Consider the following 20890-nt stretch of genomic DNA (forward strand, 5'->3'; position numbering starts at 1 on the left):
CCATCCCCAGGCAGATATGATACTCCAGAGCCAACCGGACCATGTCCAGGTGCCTGGATTCTGGTGTAACTGATGGGCAATTTTATGAAGTCTGGTTATAGCTGAATAAACAGACGGCGCGTTATTAGGAATGAAAATGCAGCAACTAGATCCGATGACTCTACATGCTCCTCCTCTATCGGCCAGTATGACGTCAAGAACGAGACGATTTTGGAGCACGACAAATCTCATAGCAGATTGCTCTTCGGTTAAGTTACCTAGAGCAGAAGTAGTCTCATTCACTACTGCTTCAAGGGTTCTGGTTAATCTACGGATTGACTTACTATTCTGGACAGGGCCTATAAAGAAAAAGAAACCTCTATTGAAATCTGTATACTGTTCTAGAGCAGTTTCAGTTTGATCGACAATTGGGGACTCAATCTCCCGTCTATGTCTGACGTGTACTAGATGTGTGTTTCTGTGATAATCAGATGGGGCTAGAAAAACTGGTGGTAGTAGGAAGGCAATGTAACATGTTCCATCCCAATCGAGGGGCAGACGAACATATGCGGTCTGACCACAAACAAAATAAGAATGACGTGAAGCTTTGAAAATAGATTTCCCACTGTCACTATACTCGACAGTAGTAGTACAATCACTATGTCCTACATGTACGGAACCATTATTTCTGACACATAATTCGCCTTTGACTGGTAGTACTGAAATAGCAGGTAAGTCTGGAGTAGTATCAGACTGAACATTCAGGACCATAAAATTCGAAGAATAATTACCTAAATTATAAACTTCATTTTCTAGATCTAACCCTGTTCTATGGGAGAGACCTTGCTTGTCTGGAAAACATGTTCTATTTAGAAGGGACATATCATTTGAAGATGACGTTAACATGGACCATGCTCCACACGAACCATTATGTGAGAACGGATAAGGAAAGAGTGGCAGAACTCCCTTCGGTGTCTGGAAAGGGGGGAGTCGACCACACACCCAACAATTGGTAGCATTGCTGGTCTGGTGTGAATAATGTAACATTCTGATGAACGTGTTATTGCGCATAGCAAGACGATAGGATAACTCGTGAGGAGGCAGATCACTAAATGTGTGCTCTACTGTAGCATTAGAAAACTTATTTACATGAGAAATTGGAAAACATAAATGCAATGCATAACTTGTGCAGGTAACCATCAAACTTAGAAATAATAGAAAACTTAGAAAAACGATACATCGGACAGAGTTTTGACTAACTCTCTCACTATGGGGGTCTATCTCATACATGTCAGATACCTGTCTAACCGTTTCACCCGAGGGGGACTTAGACAATTAAACTGGCTGACTTATTTTACTAGACCGGAGTTTTAATTTATACTCCTGCTGCGGAGTTTTCTCTAACAGAGGAACTTACAAATCGGGATCGAGATTAATGTCTGATTTAGAGTCTGGTTTCAGGCAGTCTTTAGTAATGGAACAGTCTTTGGAATTGTCATTAAAAGTCTTTTTCCGGACTCCATGAAATTTCTTTATATGCGACAGATGGACCCAACCCTTGCGGCCTTCCAACTTCACGGCCGTACGGGTGGTCAGAAGGACTAGTCTCGGTTCCTTCCAACGAGGCTCCAGCGGACTTGAACGATCAAAGTTCCGTATGAGCACTAGATCACCGGGAATGACCTCGTGCGGTTTCACTTCAGTATTGTCTGGAAATGCAGCGGCAACCTGTGAACGACAAGAGTGTAGGGCAGACATCAAGGAAGCTAGGTAATCTGTCAGCATATTACTGGAAACATCTGTAATACTGCGGGGTCTAGGTGTACCCCACATATTTGGGGGGCGGCCGAATACGACCTCATAAGGGGATAAGCCTGATCTGGAGTGTGCGACCATGCGCATAAAAAATAAAGCAACTGGCAGGGCAACTAGCCAGTCTACACCTTTCTCTTTACATGTCTTGGCAATACGGATTTTCAGGGTCTGATTATGTCTCTCTACGAGACCGGCTGCTTCAGGATGGCGTACACAATGGAACTTCCATTGGTACCCTAACAAGAGGGAAACATGCTTCATGAGTTCAGATGAGAATGGCTGGCCGTTATCAGAATACACGACCCTAGGAAGTCCATAACGGGGGAAGAATTCACGAACCAACTGCTTGGCAGTGGTCGCTGCTGTGTAATCTGGAACTGGATATGCTTCTGTCCACCTGGACAAAGCGCATACAACTACAAGGACATACTTGAAACCTCGACATCGCTCCATCGGAATATAATCCATCTGGAGGACTTCAAAAGGGTGGTCAGGGGGCTGGAATCCACCTTGTTCCACCGGGACACTTTTACCTGGATTGAACTGGCAACATATCATACAAGTACGGACTTTCTGCTTGGCTGCAGCTCGTAAATGCTTGTTAAACCAAAGGTTCTGAATACTGTCTAACATGGCTTTTTCTCCTAGGTGTGCTGGACTATGTGCGGTATTGATAATGACTTGAACCATAGAGTCGGGGAGAAACCATGTGGCTTTTCCCTTCGTCAACCATCCCTGATCTGTCTGGACCCCTCCTTGTTCGGACCATTTCTTGATTTCTTCAGGAGTAGCATGTAACTGTATGTCTATGACATCTTGTGTAGGGTCCTTAACTGTCATACAAGTAGTCGGATCTGGAATGGATGTCTGTGTTTTGTTAACTGGAATGTCTGGTGTCTGAGCTGTAAGCTTGGCTGTTCGATCTGCTAGATCGTTACCTTGGGAGATAATATCAGTAACTTTCGTATGTGCCTTGCACTTCATGATAGCGATAGCTGTTGGTAAATGTATTGCATCTAACAGAGCTTGAATGAGGAGACCATGCTGAATCTTGGTTCCATGAGAAGTCATGAAACCTCTCTCCTGCCAGAGCACTCCGAAGTCGTGTACAACTCCGAATGCGTAACGTGAATCTGTATATATGTTTACTTTCAGGTTCTTGGCACGTATGCAGGCTTGGGTCAGAGCAACTAGCTCTGCTGCTTGAGCAGACAGGGTGTCAATACGGTGTGTTTCAATAACTTCAGTGTCAGTAGTCACTGCATACGCGGCTACTAGTTCTCCTGTACTAGTTCTCATACATGAACCATCCACATAAAGTGTCAGGTCAGGATTAGGTAATGCAATGTCTGTCAGGTCTTGTCTTGGCTTAGTCATAGTGTTAATAACTTCCACACAGTCATGTGTGGCGGGATTTGAAGTAACTGACGGTAACAGTGTAGCAGGATTCAGAACGTTGCAGCGTCTGATTTCTATGTGTGGCTGGAACAGTGTCAGTTCATAACCTGTTAAACGTGCAATTGTCAAGTGCTGAGTCTGTGTTCGGTTTAAAAGAACTTCCACGGAGTGTGGGACTTGTACTGTCAGGGAGTGTCCTAACACTATGGAATCACTTTGTCTGATTGCTAGAGCTGTGGCTGCAACTGACTTGAGGCACGCAGGCAAAGCCTGGGCTACTGGATCTAATGTGCTCGAAAAATAAGCACAGGGCTTGTACTGTCCGGCTTGATCTTGTGTGAGAACAGATAATGCAGTACCATCACGTTCTGTGACAAAAAGTGTAAAAGGCTTACTGTAGTTCGGTGTAGCTAGAACAGGTGCTTGGCATAAAGCTTTCTTTAACTCATTAAAACTAAGTGTATGTTCAGATGTCCAAGGGAGAACAGTCGATACGGCTGCCTCCTGTGTCGTTAACTGTATCAGTGGCTTGGCTAGAAATGCATACTGAGGAATCCATTGTCTGCAGTAAGAAGTAAGGCCAATAAAAGCACGTACCTCCTTCTGTGTCTTAGGCTGTGGAAGACTCGCTATTAACTGGATACGGTCTGGTGTCAACTGCCTACCCCACTTGGACAGTAAGTGGCCTAAGTAGATCACTTGCTAGACACAGAACTGGAGCTTCGAAGGGGACACCTTGTGCCCCATCTCGGCTAGGAAATACAGAACTGTAAGTGACGCTCGCTCGCAGTCACGTTCAGAACGGGCTGTGATCAGTAGATCATCGACATACTGGAGCAGGGCAGTGTCAGTTGGCATGTGAATATTGTCTAGTTGTCTTTTAAGTGCTTGACTGTAAATGCTAGGACTTTCTGTGAAACCTTGAGGAGCTCGTGTGAATTTATAGCTCCTTCCATTTAAACAAAAACCGAAAAGGTACTGGCTATCTGGATGACTCGGAACACTGAAAAATGCATTCTTGAGGTCTATTACAGTAAAAAATGTAGCTTCAGAATCAATAGCTGTCAATAGGGATGAAATATCTGGGACTACTGGATACTGGGGTATGATACATTTATTAAGTTCTCGAAGGTCAATCACTAATCGATATACTGGAGGTGCATTTGGATCAGTACGTTTCATGACTGGAATGATAGGAGAATTACATACATTGGAGTCAGTTTCTACAACCACTCCTTGAGCAATGAGCTCGTCAATAATTTTGGATAAGGCTGCTACAGCCTCAGGTGGCAATCTGTACTGTCTGATTCGTGGCAAGACTACACCTTGTTTGAGGGTCACACGATGGGGTGTGATTTGCATAAAACCTACATCAGTTGGACCTTGCGCCCATAAATGCTGCGGAACATTTGACAATCTTGGATCAAAATCTCGTAATACATAGTGACCTTTAAAGTCTCTTAAAAACATACGTATTCCTTCTGGAGAACAGCAAATAACTGCACCTAATTCTTTCAATGTTTTAATACCTAACAAATTTTCTGGACATGATTTCGTAAGTAATAAATCAGTAGTTCGGGACAATGGACCAACTTCTAGAGTAACTGGCTTTGATATCTCGTTTACAATAGGCTTTCCTGAAAATCCAAGGGAAACATTTCTAGAGCCTGAGAGCGGAGCCCCTGGAACCTCGTCATGACTGATGGTAGTCCTACTTGCCCCTGTATCAATCAGAAACTTTCTGTCTTTCCCTAATACTTGACTGTGTACATAGGGACCCTCTTGATCTACAGGTATCTCGATGAGAGGCAAGCCTACCTCCCTCTCTAGGCTGTTTCATGAATACGGTTGATAATCTGGATACTCGGACTGTGCATACTGGTACATCTGCTGTGTAACATGCTGTGTTGCAGCGATAGGCTGCGGTGCTGGAACTGTCTGTTGTGCATTCTGTGGCTGGGAAGTCTGTGAAACTTGTTCTTGTCTAGGCGGACGTGGTCTCTCTTTAGTCTTACCAGTGGCTATGTTTTGTTTCAGAACTGCACACTCGTTTATAAAATGACCTGGCTGCTTACAATAATTGCATGTCCCTTTAACGGGAGCTGCAGAATGACTGGCTTGATTCGGACCCCTCTTCTGACTGTCTTGTGGAACAGATTGTGCAACTAGTACTTTCATTTTCGTGTCTTTCATACGTCTCCTTTCGTGTTCTTGCTCTTCCCTGATTCTGTTCTGGTGATACTGGAGCATCTGGAGCATCTGTGACGGGGTACTAGCTTGCCAGGTACTTTCGACTTTCAAAACTCGATTCTTAACTTGTGGACTTGAATTCTCGACTAGTTTAGTAACAAAAAGATGAGGGTATGACTCGCTACCTGTCTTCAAACCACTGTTGATAATGAAACATTTCTCGAATCTGGAATAAAAATCACTAGTATCTTCATCCTGTTTCTGTTTGCATGCTGAGATTGCATCCCAATCTTCCTTTTTCGTGGCTAATAACCTTGGCAAAACCTGAATCAATAACTCTGGCAATTCTTTACATTTCTCCCCTAGACCGGTACCTGGTACTCGTATCTTATCTTCAGCTTCTAAAGCTGTCCAATCAATCTTTTTCTCTCCCACCTCCCATTCTTTTTCCTTGAGTTTTTCATATACCCCTGCGGGCAACAGGACCTTTAACATTTTAATAATATCTGGATACGTGTATTCTCCCATACGGAGCATGTCTTTTAATTCTCGATGGAACCCTGCTGGATCTTTGTCGTGACAGGGAATTAATTTCTTCATCTCTAAGAGTTCCATCTTTGTGACAGGGGTGTAAACAAATACTCGTTGCATCTCACCATCCGGTGTCCTAACTGGATGTACTTCCCGTAACGGATGCTGTCTATCTATGTAAAATGGTTTACTTTCTGGAGGTGAGACGTGAACAAAATGTGGGTTCAGAAACGTTCTATATTTGTGGCGCTGTTCTAGAATGACACTAATTAAATCGGTACCTAAACCTTTCCATTTATACTGGAGTAACTCGTTCAGGACATCATGTAACGGACCTGGATCAGAATGTTGTCCCTCATACAATGTAATGAGGTGCTGGATCATATACATACCCACCAGTCGCTGCTCGGCTGGGGGCAGTTTCAGAAACATTTGTGCCACTATTTCGTCTGGAAAAGTGGTAGAATCAGTAATCCATCGGACTGCTGATCGGGCTAGTTCTTGTTCATGCATAGTACTAAGTTCACTATAACCGATTCGTGATTTCAGAATATGATCGGTAGCTTGAAATACTTGTTCTAGAGAACCTTGTTCTGGTGCTGGATGATGAACGACTTTCTTGTGTTCTGGACGTGAATGTCGGTCTGGAAATCTAGATTTACCTACATACGCTATTCTGGCGGTATTCTCGTCTTCTACTTCTTCAGTATCAGAGTCATTTTCCTTCTCGCTTACTTGTGCTTTACGATTGTCGTGTAACCTTATTATTTCCTTACGGATTTTCTTGTACATACTCTCTATACTACTGAGTGTCTTGTGTCTACCCTCGGCTATATTATCACTCCACCTTGTCAGAACTTTCATTTCGGTCGGATCTTTAGTCGGATAATCTTGTTCCCTTATTAAACAATTGATTAGAAATTTTAATAACATGAGCTGGGTCTCAGCTTTCCTGAGAGACATGATTTCGCCAATACTTTCTGGATCTTCTCCTGTACGGATGAAGCGATACATTCTGTCTAGATCTTCTTTCATATTCGGTAGGGGGTGTCCAAATACTCGGTCACCCGTCTTACACGCAATGAATATAAAACCATACTATCATCGCCTGGGACTGGATCATAACAGCATTCGGTAAGAGCTCGTCTGATTTCTGCGACGGACTGATGTTTGGGCGTACGCTGTAACGCACGTTCATGTAACTCGACTAACGTTATACGTTTATTTGGCGGCGGGGTACCAGGAGGACCTCCTCCCGCGGCCCCTAAACTGGAATCGTCGACTGATACTCTTCGTGTTGGTAGAGTGACCGATGTAGCGGGTACTTGTATTACGGGCTGGACCGGGGGTACCGTAACAGGTGCTGTAACAGGTGCCCCGGTGACTGGAGGAACAGGAATTACATTATTTACGGGAGCTGGCGGAGCAGGATTCGCATATTCTGGGACTGTGCCGTCCAAATAGGACGAGAGAAAAATATCAGCTGCGGTCGGTTTGTGACGTAGCTTAATCGGAACTAATGGCGGCGGAAAATTACATGGTGCTTCTGGGGTTGCTTTCGGCAAGCCCTCGGCAAGAAGAGGATACATACCCTTAATGAGGGCATTTCTCTGTCTGTCTGACTGTTCGGTTTTAACTCGTTCACCTACTTCGATTAATTCCCTTTCTTGGGCTCTTTCTAAGGATTCTCTACTTAATTCGGACTTTCTGATTTCTTTTTCTGTTCTTCTATGAGATTCTTTGCGCCATAACTCGATGGCATCTTTCTGGGACTGTCTGGCTTTCTTTTTCCATAATGCTTCTTCTACTCGCATGATGCACTCGGCATCCCACGTACCTGATACGGGCCATCTATACTTTTCCTCTAACTGTTTGGTGTACTCCACCCATAAATCTAGATACAATATGGCACTTATGCCATGCTTTTGATACATGAAATGACCTGGACTGTCCCTAGGCGGGACAGGAACTGCTTCTTCGAGCAGACCTTTTCTAGTCTTTAACTGACGTAACCTTGAGAACAAAGGCATAACTAGGCTGGAGTCTGGACACAATACAATACACAATGAACACAATAATAACTGCAATACGAATCATTCATACCACGACATTGAAAACACACGGAATAACATTTAAAATAACAGTTCGGACAAAATACTACCTGAAATACTGAAAACAGAATACATGAATTTTCTCGAGAACAGAACTTTACTAGAGCAGAAACTAGAATGACTGGATGCACTGCTAAAACAGTACGAAACTTACCGGTCCCATAAAGAGACACGTCAGGACCCGCATCCACCTAAGTGGACACTTCGTGTTGGATCTGTGTACCCAAACCCACGGACCAGAGACAAATTAATTGACCCTGTCTAGATACTACCCCAGCAACGGTACTCACCGGGCAGCAAGAACGGAAGGCCTCGGACTGGACTGGACTGCTACGACGACGGACGGACGAACTTCGGACTTCAGTTACAGGTGGGCCTCCGGATACCTCGGACCTTGGACTCTCGGCTTGGGCTCTGGTCGGGACTCGCAGCGTTCCTCCACCGCCTCGTCTGGACGCTGGACCGCAACCTCCGTCTCCTCCGTGGGCCTGAGGGATACTTGAAGCAGAAATATCTGCACGTGCACGGTATGGTTCCGTCACGGCTGCAGAGGATCAGGGGGCCTGCGTGGCTTCTCCGGCGCGTGGGGAAAGGGCAAGTCCCTGTTCGGGCGCCATTATGTGGTAAATAAATAATTAATTACCGGTACTATTTTTCAGGATACTCATACAAATAGATCGCTCAATAAATAAGAGTCAAGATACGAGGTAGCTAGAGTTGACAGGCTTTAATTAAGCATAAAGGATAAGAACAGGACAGCCTGTACGGGAATGGGAAAGATGCGCATCGGGGGCAGGGACAGGATACAGGGACGGAACGGGTAACTTTTCATAACAGTACATTAGTATATATAGTTAAACAAAATACATGGCATTCAATACAGTAGGCGTAGCAGTAGGCGGAGTTTGTAGCAGTCGCGAAAGATAAGACATAAAGTGATGCAACAAGAAGGCGTGTACAGGGCGTATACATAGACATGTGATGCAAACGTAACAGAATATGTCATAAACGGGGCGGAAACATGGAGGGGGCTACCTGAACAGCTGGGACCTCTAACCTAGTGGTGCGCGCAAACTGACAATGATGTGTTACTAGGGAGAACTGGGGGGCTATGACTTCTGCGCTAGAAGAGGAGACTAAAGTCTGGAGAGTCAGAGCGACATGTACCTAAAGCCTATCTAGTATCTGGTGTTTGGAGTACATGTTGATAGAATCCAAAAGTTATCAGAGTAAAGGCTAACAGACATTAAGGCTGGTGCATACATAATCCTACATGTAGTGCGTGTGCGGGGAATATTCTATGAATATTAATACAGTATTTCTCTTACATGGAGACATAAAGGCTAGACCATGACGGAAACTATTGATGCGATTCAGTAGCTTAGGAATGCAGAGAAAGAGGGCTGGACTGATAACTAGAAACATAACATACTCTTGGCAGACTAGGAGGCAGATCCAGGCCGAGCCGGGCACTGCGAGGCATGAAAGTAAGCTACGGGTCAGGGGTACAGGTGGGGGCTGTATCGCTCCTCGGAGAGGGTTCAGAAAACAGGAGCTGAATCTGAGTCCGGGCCCTTTTGAGGCCTAGAAACGGGGATATTTCAATGAATTAACGTGCACACTGTGAAACGTGGCAACGTAGCTTTACATAGGCCTGATATTCGTTGTATTCACGAAAACTGGAAACTGGCATACTAGAGATGGACACAACTGTAATTGCGTCTTTAATCGATCAGAAGGGAATACATGCATATCGATCATGCACATATGACATAACATGGGGAACACGTAGGCACATATAACATGGCAAAATTTACTTTTCCACATGGGAACAGAGGTGAAAACGTTGATGCCTTTCAGGGTCAATGGATATTTGATGCCACTTTCGCTATCCCTGGACTTTGGTTGCTTCACGTCTAGACAGTTATAATCTTGCTGATATTAAAACATTTAATTCCAGAGCCAGAATTCGACAAAACATATTGGCGGCTTGGATTGTAAAGTAGCTATGTGAGCTGATTCTACATTTTGAGCAATTTTACTAAGAAAGCAAAGATCATAACATGATTTTGGACTTCTTGACTTCCTTTGTGTGCCCTCGGGCTTCTTCTTCTGTTTTGGACTTGGTTCCATTTTAGGTGTTGTGGTGGCTTTTCCTCCCCACTTTGAGCACCGATTTCTTTGAACAATGCTAATGTTTATAATTTTGAACAGTTTTTTGAGTGAGCCTCTCATTACCCAGCCACCTTACTTTATTGTTGTAGATCTAAAACCATCCAGGGAGGTCAAGGATTGTGGAATGTCACAAACCTGCCCTTAGAGCACTCTCGGTAATACGGGTAACCTGGCTTTGCTTTCAAAAAGAGGCAACTGAACATATATAGCGCTTATTCTGATGCAACAACACCACCTTTAGATAGCACACTCATATGCTTTCACTATTCTGTAATATACAACTAACCGTGGTGCTTAATTTATTGACCCCAGAAAGTATCAAATTGAATATTCGCTACTGTGATTTGGGTTTTGGAGGCTGCACATGAGTTTCAGTAGGAAGCATATTTCCCCTATATTAGAAAAACAATTCAAATCCCTGCCTGACAGAAAGGGCTTTCCTTATATAGCAAATTCTGGAATAATAACTCCTCCCTGTTTTGATGAGTGCAAATGTAAAGTTTCACTCCTTGACATCATACTTTCCCAAATGCATTCGGGAGTGATTGAACGGTAATTCTTTAGTAAACTAGATGGAACAAAATAAGTCAACAGAATTATGATCATGAAATTAAAAACGTACATTTTTAACACAATTCACTTTTTCACTGAAGAAACAAATCTACCCCAACCAGAAAAAGCAGTCAAGTCTTTACCACCAGTCATCCCTGGACATATAAGAACCACATGTGCTCTCTCCCTATACATAAGAAGGACATTTGCAGGCAGGGAGTGTTAATTGAAAGGAGATGAAGAGGGATAGATTGATTTATGAATGACGGTTAAAGATGTAAACTGAATATGTTTACAAACCCAGAGCCAGTAGATTAGGTGGAATGGAAGGGACATTTGTTTCCACTTAATACAATCTTTTATTAGTAGTTCTTCCACATTTTTAATCAGCCAGAGGTGGTTGCAGGTTTTCTTAGTGGCTCCAAGGTAAACATTATTTTCTATAGTCTTTCTTTGACTTAATGAAAGCTTTCTCTGCATTACAGAATGGGGAATACACCTGAACCGGAAGGTAGATTCAGCTTCAGAATATTTCTGGACTTTAACCAGCGAACAGCTGCCAGGCAGGATGAGGAGTGGAAGGATGTATTAGCCCAGGTGCACAGACAGAATATTGAGTTTTAAATGTCGACATCCACAAATATCGAGTTGGAAATATCGTGATGCAGAAATATGGACAGCAAGAATATCGTGCTCAAGAATATCGACTTGGAAGTAAGAAATATCGTTTGTGAAAATATCGAGGTCATTAATATAATTTGCAAAAATGTAGTTGTTTAAAATATCAATGTTTTAATTAGTGTTATGTATTTTAGTATGTAATTCAAAAGTATGTGAGCTATTTTTTGTATAAGTATTGCTTTTGTTTTTGAATATATGTGTTAAATTTTTAGTAGTTAATAATTTTATTTTGATTTAATGTTGTGTTTTTTAGTTCTGAAGCGGGTTGTGGGTTTATAGGGGAATAGGGTGGGAAGTAATTTAATTATAGTAAATGTATTCATATTTTTTATTTATTAATATTCATTTAATTTACATTTTATAGTGTGAATTGTGGGAATTAGTTTATTATTAATTATGTATTAATTGGTTGTTAATTATTAGTTATTAATTAATTGGTAATTATGTTAATTGTGGCATTTTATAGGAGCAGGTTGTGGGTTTATAGGGGAATATGGTGGGAATGAATTTAATTATTATACATTTATTAATATTTATTTATTAATATTTATTTGATTTATATTTTATAGTGTTCATTTTGGGAATTAATGTATTATTAATTATGTATTCATTGCTTATTAATTATTATTAATTGGTAATTATTTATGTTAATTGGGTTATTTTTTTAGGAGCGGTGGTGAGGTTTATAGGGCAATAGGGTGGGAAGTAATTTATTTATAATTAATTAATAATTTTTGTTAAATGATAGTTAATTAATTAAAATGTAAATATGGCAATTGTGTAATTAATTTTAGATGTGAGTTGTGGGGTTTATAGTGGTGAAGGGTGGGAAGTAAAATATTTTAAATTAATTAATAAGTTGTTGCTAATTGATATTCATTTATTAATGTACGATTTGTTATGGAAATTATGTAATGATTTTTAGGTGTGGGTTGTGGTGTTAATTGGGGTATAGAGTGGAAAGTAATATAAGTTTAATTAATTAATAATTAGTTTATCATTAATATTTATTAATCAATTCATAAATATTTAATGGTAATTGTTAATTTTTATTTTGTGTGTGGGTTTCGGTTTTATAGAGGTACCGTGTGGGGAGTAAATTAGTTTTTATTTGTTTTAATTAGTTTTTTAATTTATTATATTTCTTTAATTGATAATTAATTATGTTAATTATAGAGGTACATTTTTAAAAAAATGTAGATGTGTGTTGTAAATTGTGTCATGTTATAGGGTAGGAAATAAAAAAGATTACATTTAAGTAATAATGTTTTTGATTATAAATAATTTCTATTAAAAATAGTTATTTGTTTGTAAATTATTATTATTTTTTTTTTATTCTTCCTAGTTATTTGTTAGATCTTTTTAACATTATAATATGTTTTTATCTTTTTTAACATTTTGATATATATATATATATATATATATATTTAAATCTTTTATGTTGTAGTTGATATTTTGTTCGTTTTTAATTGTGTACTGACTCCAATGGGAATATTAATTTTTACCCCTCTCCTTTACAACACTTTCCCTACTGTTACACTCAGTGGAGTGGGAATAGTAATTTTTACCCCTCTGCAAGCCAATACTTTCCCTACTGTTCCACTCACTGGTGTGGGAATAGTAATTTTTACCCCTCCGCTATCCAACACTTTCCCTACTGGTCCACTCACTCGAGTTGGAATAGTAATTTGACCCCTCTGCTGTCCAACATTTTCCTACTGTTGCACTCACTGGAGTGGGAATAGTAATTTTACCCCTCCGCTATCCAACATTTTCCTACTGTTGCACTCACTGGAGTGGGAATAGTACGTTTTACCCCTGCACTATACAACACTTTCCCTACTGTTGCACTCACTGGAGTGGGAATAGTAATATTTACCCCTCCGCTATCTAGCACTTTCTCTACTGCTGCACTAACTGGAGTGGGAATAGTAATTTTTACCCCTCCGCTATCCAACATTTTCACTACTGTTGCTCTCACAGGAGTGGGAATAGTTATTTTTACACCCATGAGACACCGCCACCATAATAATCCTTTTCGGCCACTGCCGCAAGGCGACCCGGGCGGAAAAGCGGCGGACGGTCTTCCCGTCCGCGGCGGTCCCTCCCGCCATACTAATATGGCGGGGGGGCATTCGGGAGTGGATGTCGGGCGGATTGCCTCCTCCAGGCCGGCGGTGGCTACCGCCAGCCTGGTGGAGGCAATCCGCCCGACATCGTAATGGGCCCCTATGTATAGAGGACTACTCATTAATAGAATGGGCGAAAGCTACAAAACTCTGCAGCTAGGAATGTGCCAAAAGATTAACTCATATCTCACTCGTACAGCAAAGGCTTCATAGGATCATGATTTAGTTTCGAGCAAAATTGGGAATTAGGAATACAGAGACATTAGATTGTTTTTTAAACTTTTCATTCCATTTTATCAATAGATCTTGTACATACTCAGTCCACTGTGTAACTGGCATGAAGACATTATACAATGTCATTGTTATATCATTACATTATCCATTGGACCTTCAGAGGTGTCCATATATATCAATTATATATCCATTAGAACCACAGGAGGATATCCCTTGACATGTTTATAAAAATAAAAATAAACTACACAACAATTAGAACTACATATGCTCGCTGAGTACAATCCAAGTTTTCATATTCCCGGCTGGGTGAGACATAGACTTTGCAATTATGAAAGCATTTTCTTATGTTAGGTTTCTTTATATTATAGTTACCTACTTTGGCATCCCTGAACAACATTCATGCACCTTGTTTATCAGAGAGAATCACACATCGCACAGCATGCACCCTTTGTGTATAGGTAACAGAGGTTCAGCAGATTCCAAGGACTTATCTTCATGGTGGTCTCTCATCTGGTTTAGCTACCGGCTTCCCGAGATATCCATGCTACTCGATGCATGTCACAACTCCCGCCCCCCACCTTGCCCACCTGATCTTGTGTCTACTTTAACCCCCGAGCTTAGTGGGCGTAGCGGGGCTACGCAGAGGGCCACTGAGTTGAGAACAAACTCTGTGGAGCTCCGCTACGCCACCCGCCTCCCAACCCCCCTAATAACAATTGCTTAAAACTGAGATAAACCAACTTTTAAAGTAAAGAAAAACCACTTACCTTGGCTGCAGCATCCCCGGGCTGCTCTCCTCCTCTTCATCGCCGTCTCTGGGGAAACTGTGCATGCGCACGCACCTGCCCGCCTGTGCATTTCTCGCGCGCAATGCGCATGTATGGGCGTGCACGCATGCGCAGATTCCCCAGAGACGGAGATGAAGAGGAGGAGAGCAGCCCGGGGACGCCGCAGCCAAGGTAAGTGTTTTTTATTTACTTTAAAAGTTGTTATATTTCAGTTTTAAGCAATTGTTAACAGGGGCGGTGGGAGGCAGGGGCTGGCCAACCCCGCTCCATTGCGAAGTGTGCGGAGATTTTCCTACTTCGCGTTTTCCACGTGGAACGGGGAGTTGGCAAATCTCCGCACACTCCGTGGGCAGAGCGGGGGTCTCCCCCCGGAGTTAGTCTATTTCCGCTTTTGTGGATTTTATCTGCTCTGCACTGTCTGCTATCAGTGTAGAGTTAGACCATTTACTTCACATGTCAATGCAGTGCTTTGCAAGCAACATAGCAGACTCACCAAGCGATTGATGTGTTTCTTCGTGTTGATTCCAGGACTTATATCTAGTAAGCAACGAGTTGGATTATGGACAAGAAGCTTATTAGTCCTTACCATCACACAGTTTAGCAGTTTCTTCCAAAATCTGGATATCACTCGAGTTTTGGAAGACAGGACTCAGAAGAAGTATATATAATTGAGATTTATGCAGCAGGATACAACGACCCTTGGTCCCTCCCCGACTCCTGGCAACTTTCTCTCTTCCAGCTTCTCAGAATTCCACACCAGCTGGATTCCAGAAGTGGAAGCACATGTTACCTGGTAACAGAGATGCATTCCAAAGTATCCTTTTACAAAATGAAACATAACACATTTCCCTTCCTTAAAAAAAACCTGTGACCATACAACAATAAAATAACATACTATGTGCAAAGGTAATCTTCCAACAGCTTGGGTCTCATCTTTATATGTGTACTACGATCTCTTTTTGCTGATGTCTTCTTCCACCTCATCTTGTTTTGTCACTGCCCAAAAACCGCCAGACTTTACCCATTCTCGCTGCTCTGCTTCACTGTAAGCAGATAACCTTCTGGCATTCCACCACTTTCCATTGGACAATTTTAGATATTTTTCCCTTCCCTCCATCCCTTCCTTCGGAGATGACCCCTTAGAAACACCCTTTCTTACACAGTTGCCCTGTGACACTCTCGCCAGCATACCTTATCACAAAAATGTTACTACTTTTCCTTATCCTTTCGTTGTGTCTCTGACCATACACCTCTTGATACCTTTCCACCCTCTCACGCAATTGTTGGTAGTTAATACTGAGCTTACCTGTCCTGTCCATCCATGATGTAACTGCTGCAGTGCATAGTACCCTTCCTTTGAGCAAACAAAATGGTATTTCTTTGGTTACAGAATGTGAAATGGTCCTGTAACACCACAATATATTTTTAACTTGATGCTACCAACGCCCCTTGCTAGCAACAGCCAGTTGGATGTACTCCCCAAATACGCTGTTAAAACGCTTATTCAAACCATTTCCTCTTGGATGATACACTGGACTTTTATTGTGTTTTATCCCCCATTTTTTCAGAAAGGTGTCAAACTCCTCTGATACAAATTGCGGACCATTGTCTGTCAAAATTTCTTCTTGACATCCCTCCCTATGAAAGATTAATTTCGAGAAAGCAATCACAGTACTGGACTTCAACTCTTTTATAAATACAACCTCAGGCTACTTTGAAAAATAATCCATAATGACAATGGCATACTTATCACTCACATTCAAACTATCAAAAGGCCTGCAAATATCTATAGCTAACTTCTCCCTTGGGCTTTTCTGTAATGCCACAGCACTTATAGTATTCTCCTGGGTTATATGGAACTTGCTGCTGCATGCACAAGCAATGCAATCATTCACATACCTCTCAATCTGTCTATCCCTGCCTGGACACCAGAAATCCTCTCTAGTTTTTCTTTTCATGGTAGGCATGCCTCCATGACCTTCATGCAGAAGTATCAACAACCTTTCCCTCAATGCGATCGGAACAACCACACTAAACTCTGTCCAAATCTTTATCCAATTTCTAACCTTGTGCTTCTACTAATTTCACAAATATAGAATCCTCTGCCACTCCCAACTTCCATTCCTCCTTACCATACATCCTTCACTTCTGCTACCATCCATTCATCTTGGTTACATTACTCACCATGCTCCAGCGGCAACCTGGATAAACAATCTGCATTAACATTTTTTACACCTGGCTCACACCTTATTTCAAATGTATATTCCTGAATATGATAACGCCACTTCTCTATTAGGGGAGTTGCTTTACTGGCACCAGTTGTAGTAAAAAAGACCTACCAATGGCTTATGATCTGTACATAATTCAAATTTCTTGCCCCACACATAAATCTGGAATTGTTTTACCCCCCCACCAGCATGCCAACACTTCCTTCTCCACCGTGGAATAAGTATTTTCCGCCTCCCTTAACGTGCACGATGCAAAAATCCACCACCCTTTCTTTACCTTCATGTACTTGAATCAGGACAGCTTGTAGACCATAATTGCTAGCATCAGCTGCTATCATGGTTTGTCCTTGAGGTCGAATGGTTTCAACGTGACTGCATTGGCTATATCCCTTTTCTCTTTCTCAAAGGTACGTTGGCAATCCTTAGACCAGTCAAACTTTACCCCTTCCTCATCAACACCTTCAAAACCTGTAACTTATCTGTGAAATGGTAAAAAAAATTAGAATAGTACTCCGCGAGACCGAGGAACATCCTAAGTTGATCTTTGTACTGCAGCGAGGGTGCCTACTTAATGGCCTCAAGTAAACTTCGCTTTGGTTTAACTCCTTCGCTGGTGAGTGTATCTCCTAAAAACTCCACTTCTCTCAAACGGAACTTGTATTTTTCAAGTCCTATAATGAGACCCACAACCATCAGCTTCTGCAACACATTCTTCAACACATCATCATGCTGACTCTTGTTCTGACCCCACACCAACACATGTATGCAGTCCTTCAACACACTCTGCATTCCCCTCTGGAAAACGACTGAATTCAAAACCAAACCAAAAAGGCATGAGGGCAAATTGGAATGCCCTTTTGGGTGTAATAAATGAAGTCAGGTGTTTGAACTCTTCATGCAATAGCACCTGTTGATAGATGGACAAATCCAATGTGGTGAAATACGTTCCCCCTTTCACACTTGCCAACATTTCACTAATGCGGGGAAGGGGGTGGCAATCAATCCAGATGTCTTTAAGATCCCTCAAGTCAATGCACATCCAAATATTACCATTAGGCTTCCTAGCAATGACTATGGGACTCAACAATTCAGATGCTTCAATAGGTTCAATCACCCATTCCTCACACCATATTTGCAATGCTCCCTTTAACTTATCTCTCAAAGCAAGTGGAACATTTCACACTTTATGTACCTTCGGCACTGTATCTTCCTTCAAAATGATGCAGTGTTTACATTTCTTTTAACAGCCTAATTTGTCCTTGAAAAGATCAGGAAATTTGACAACCCATTCACTGACTTCTGGAGATGATGTTAACAACATTTGCTCTGGATGGTTTGGATCGAGAATAATATCCAAGATTATCTAGGCATAGGTTTGAGGGAGTCACTCAATTGGGATTACCAGCTAAACAAGAGTTACCTAATCCTATGCCAAAGGTCTAAATCTATTTTAAGATTTAATAAACAATCTTACACTCAAACCCTATCCCCAGCACTGGAAATCTATTGTGCAAAAGCCCAAAGCGGAGCCCTGTACAGAGCTGAGATCTGGGGCTACACCAACGCCAATAAGCTGACGACTTGTGAAAACATCTTTCTTAGATCCCTCAACTCGCTACCGATTATAACTCCTCTCAATCCCCTCTTCTGCAACATTGAGCTGAAGAGAACTGGGAATATGGCTGCTTTGAAACCTTTAACCTACTGGCTGTGCCTCTGGATAACCCCCCAACATATCGATTATTGAAATTTTCTCCGGGAGGTTATGATGATCAATGGTGCACAAAGTTTACCATGGTTTAAACACATTGCAGACTGATGCAAGTCATTGAGTATGAAGGACCTGTGGGAACATCTGGATTGGGCTACAAGAGACGATTTACTGAGATTAAAAGCCAGATATTGGGAGGTGGTGGCCGTCAACTATACTAATAATATGACCAATGGTCAGTTAACATCTACATTTTTAGCTGTAAAGCTATGCCCACAATTAGAACCCTTTCTGGATCGAATCTCTCCCCCTCTTGCAAGAAGTCTATATGTGAGATTCAGATATGTCAATCTGCTCCAAAATTTCCTAGTAAGGAGGTGTCTGGCCTAGTATTAGATTTATGTCCTTCCTGTACTATTGTCAGAGAAACTGAAGAACACATTTTGTTTTTCTGCGCTAGATACCAGCAGATATGCATAAAGTGGATAAAACCAATCTGCCTTAATCTAGGAGCTATTCAGTACCAGATTGCGTACAGAATTTTAAAATCAGATGTATCTGAACCAATAGTTTTTCTGTCAGTCGCTTTTTATTTGAGTTCTGGATAATCCACCAGAAATGTTTATTATAGATTGCACCGTATTATTAATTGTTCTGCAAAATATGTGCCTTTAGGAACGTTCCCCTCATTTCTTCAGGAAGCTTGCCCCTTAGCTGTTTCTTAATGTATTCTGATGTATGTTTGGTTTGCCATCTCTTTAGTGTTCTTTTTAATAAGCTACTCGAAAATGTACCTGTTTTTATATTTTTAAACTGTAAATTGACAATGTTTTTATCTTTTGTGTACTTTGATGGTTTAGTACAAACAAACCGGATAAAGTTGATGATGATGATATCCAAGTCACATTGCTCCTTCCATCCAAATAAGAATCTCCCCTTTTCCACAACATATATTTTACCTTTAGTCTTCCTGCCTTGGAATTCCATTTCACAGACCACATGCCCCAAAATTGGTAACTTGTCACCACAAAGTTACCAATGGGTGGGCCACAACCACCCATTTCCAGACTTTCCCATGTGATCTTATCAATAATAAAAGTAAATGGGGAACAAGAATCAGCCCAAACTTGTACATCTTTCCCATTCACCCTGATTACACACTCGGGAGGACAATAGCTATCACCCTTCTCCTTGTTTTCATCACAAGTAAGAGTTTGCCTAGAACTAACCACTAGTACTTCCACATCTTTTCCTTCACTTTCACACAAAATGACATCTCTATCAGCTTCACGATCCCAGGATGAATCTTCTCCTCACAAGCTCCCTCCAGCTGTACTTCCTCGCATGGATACACGCGCTGAAACGATCTGCTGTAGCAGCATGATATACACATGCACTGACAGTTCCCTGTCACGTACCTCCACACAACAGGTAAGTGCTCCACCAGACACATACGCGGGCAGCCAGATTTCAAAAGAAAACATGTCCTCACCAGGATAATCCAACCAGCACGTCTAAATTCTTCCTGTACCACTTAGTACACTCCTGTATGTAATCACTAGGGTTCCTCCTTCAATCTGCAGCTTCTGAATTAAGACTAAAAATCGCAATATGAATTATTTTGGGGCATATGTAGGTAATTCACATTTTGCGATTCTCAAATAGCAATTTTTAAGGAATCGCTATTTGAGAATTGCAAAATGGAATGTAGGTAAAAAATCGCAATATTTTTGCGAATCTCTAAAATTCCTTAATTGCAATTAAGGAATGAGTGTCCCATTCATTCCTACGGGCCAAGAGGCCCATAGGAATGATTGGGGATACATTCTCAAATTGCGATTTTCTATGGAAAATCGCAATTTGAGAATTGCAATTCCAAGGGTGCGAGGGTGTCCAAAGGACACCTGTTGCACCCCTGGAATGTGCCTGTAAGTACATGTGGCGCACAGACATGCCCTAAGGGCATGTCTGTGCGCCACATGGCACTTTGAATTTTTTTTTAAAATGCATTTTGACAGGAAATCGCAAAATACCATCTACTTGAAGTAGGTCGTATTTTGCGATTCCTTAAGCCAAAATCGCAATTTTAAAGGCACCCCTACATAGCTTTTAAGGAATCGCAAAATTGCGATTCCTTAAATGCTTGAGCAAAATAAGGAATCACAATTTTTGCGATTACTTATTTTGCTAATTGGCACCTACATACCAAAAGGTCGTTTGCGATTCGCAAACGCCTACCTACAGATGCCACAATGTCTTTTCCGGATTTCTGCCCTGACACAATTAAGCATCACCTTGTTCTTCAGCACAGAGTCCTCTTCAATAGGATCCCACCCTCGTCTCCAGGTTTGGATGACAGGCACAGAAG

The sequence above is a fragment of the Lissotriton helveticus genome, chromosome 5_1 (assembly GCF_964261635.1).
Source record: "Lissotriton helveticus chromosome 5_1, aLisHel1.1, whole genome shotgun sequence".
In the NCBI taxonomy this organism is placed as follows: domain Eukaryota; kingdom Metazoa; phylum Chordata; class Amphibia; order Caudata; family Salamandridae; genus Lissotriton; species Lissotriton helveticus.